The sequence below is a fragment of the Micropterus dolomieu genome, linkage group LG01, assembly GCF_021292245.1.
Source record: "Micropterus dolomieu isolate WLL.071019.BEF.003 ecotype Adirondacks linkage group LG01, ASM2129224v1, whole genome shotgun sequence".
In the NCBI taxonomy this organism is placed as follows: Eukaryota; Metazoa; Chordata; class Actinopteri; order Centrarchiformes; family Centrarchidae; genus Micropterus; species Micropterus dolomieu.
The window spans coordinates 55125704-55128386 of NC_060150.1; the positions used below are offsets into that span (position 1 = coordinate 55125704).

The window sequence follows — 2683 nt, forward strand, 5'->3', positions numbered from 1 at the left end:
TCTTTTTTAATAAATTTGCAAAAATTTCTACATTTCTGTTTTTTTTCTGTCAAGATGGGGTGCTGAGTGTACATTACTGAGAAATAAAATGAACTTTTGATTTTTGGAAAATGGCTGCAATGAAACAAAGAGTGAAAAATTTAAAGGGGTCTGAATACTTTCCGTACCCACTGTATCTTCCTTGCGACGATATGGTGCTGATGCGAAAGGCGGAACAAATATGTCTCAAATAGTCGGATCCTTTAGGACGTTACACCGCCACTGTCTGGTGTCTTGCCAAGGTAGTTATCCCTGATAGAAAGTGTTCCCCTGCCGCGGGAGCACGCGTGCATTCAACAGTGAACGCAGACTTTCGACTTCACGAAAGTTAATGAAAAATGATGAAACATGTGGATTGTTCCATCTATTGTTTTAGTGTTGTTTTATCAACGAGATTATTCAGTGCACTGAATTGAGAATGTCTAAACAAAATGAGCAGTTTCAGCATTCCTCGTAAAGCAAACATTTATTTTGTGATAGTGTGATGATGTTATAACTGACAACATAGTTGATCACTTTGTTATCCAAGTTACTGTTTGGAAGCTATACAGACAGACTGTCACCTTTTTCAAGTAAGCTGCTCCTACAAATATCTACACCATCGAGACTGTAAAATCAAGATCACTGTAATAAGTTTGACACTTTGATCACCTCAGCATTACATCTACTTTACTCGAAATGTATTTAAATTGAATGCAGCATTCTAGACAATATTTTGTCTTTGTAATCCATGTTTCCATTGCATGGAGTCGCCCTCCTTAACACTAGAACCGCCAGGGTCATTGAGGGTAAAATTTCCTATAAACACCATCCCCATATTTCAGGCATTTACAGAATGTTTATTCTATTTTACTCATTGTCTTCACCGTGCAGGTCGTTCGCCTGCGCTGCGCACACGCGACGGCTCTTTTGATGTGATCCACTCGTCGCTGTTATAGATGTTATAGCCTAGTTAGATTCTAAACACAGCTTGAATTTAAATGCAGCATACAATTTACCAAAAAGACTGACTGTTGTAGTGTTTTATAGGCGGTAATAATAGCCTCATAATGTCTGCTAAATTTTACTGTTCTGCTTGTTTTTTTCGGACTCCATCGGGCATCCAGAGAATAACACAACAGTACAGTAACACAAAAGTAGGCTATTTATTCGAAAACCCAGTGTCAACCCAGGACACATCGCTCAGCCCCCACCGTCAAACTCTCCTTCAATCATGCCTGTAGTGGGAAAGGCGTTGCCAATAGCAACATACAATGTTTATCTAAACGCGCAAAATTAACAGCGCTAAAATGACTGTATTTTCTATAGGGGTAAATTTTACCCGCTGGCGCTTATAGGTATAAATGTCCATTTTTTAAATCTGGCTTTATATTGAACTTTTTTAACAATACGGGGTGCTACATAACACACTTTTAGGAAAAGTCTGAGACTGGATGACTTGAATATTATATTGGAAAAAAAGATACATACAATCAAAAAACAGCCGCGGGTAAATTTGACCTGTTGGCGGTTCTACTGTTAAAGGGTAAATTATAACTTGCATTTGTTTATATGTTTATAAGCACTACACATAAGCTGGTGCACTGCTACTGTAACTTTGTTTTTGTTTTATGCAAGTGCCAGTTTCGTTACTGACTGGGATGTTTTCAGGACTGCTGCCAACAATCTGGATGAGTTTACAGAGGCTGTGACGTCCTACATCAGCTTCTGTGAGGACAGCTGCATTCCAACACGGACCAGGGTGAGTTATAACAATGACAAAACCTGGTTCACAGCTAAAATAACCCCGCACCCTCCTTTCTCAATCTCAGAGGGGGAAGTCAACAGAATATTCAGGAGGCAGAAACCCCACAAAGCAGCTGAGCTGGACTCTGTCTCCCCATCCACCCTGAAGCACTGTGCTGATCAGCTGTCTCGGGTGTTCACAGACATTTTTAACACCTCACTGGAGACTTGCCATGTGCCAGCCTGCTTCAAAACCCCACCGTCATCCCTGTCCCCAAAAAACAAAGCTGCGTGGATCGCTGGTGTGTGTGTCGCATTGAACATTACGTCGTGGCAGTTGTGTGTGGCTGCAATGGAAAACGGAGAAGGGCCGAGGGACCGTCATCCCTGTCCCCAAAAAACCAAGGGCCACAGGACTAAAGCCCCTTTTCCACTACACGGTACCAGCTCGACTCAAATCGTCTTTTTTTGGTTTTCCATTGCGGAAAAGTTGTACTGTACCAGGTACTTTTTTTCGTATCACCTCTGTCGAGGTTCCAAGCAAGCTGAGGCGATACTAAAATGTGACGTGACAACACAGCAGACTACTGATTGTTCACAGAGAGAATCGCCACTATTCATTGCGTGCAACAGACAGAGGCCAGCAACGGGTTGTAACGCCACCTAAAAGTTGAGGCATTCACCAACTTTCTCAGTTGCCTTTAACAGCCTGTATGAGCCAACTGTTTTCTATGTGAAGGACTGGTCAGATTTCCTGCGAAAAGCCACTGTCTTACATAACGACGTTTATGTACGCAACATTACAGCAAATCATGTGAAACACAGTGTAATTTTGTGTTTTAGTTGGTTTAAACTAGATAATGTGAGCTTACCTGCAATGATATGTGTGATAACTTTCATCAACCACTTGATCAATACA

General features: G+C 41.4%; 1 protein-coding gene across 1 annotated transcript in view; it reads left to right on the forward strand.

The window, feature by feature from the left end:
* Window positions 1-2683, forward strand: part of LOC123958389 (B-cell receptor CD22-like) — a gene marked incomplete at its 5' end in the record, with an annotated part of 47726 nt that overhangs the window by 28108 nt on the left and 16935 nt on the right. The gene's annotated exons all lie outside the window — the stretch shown is intronic.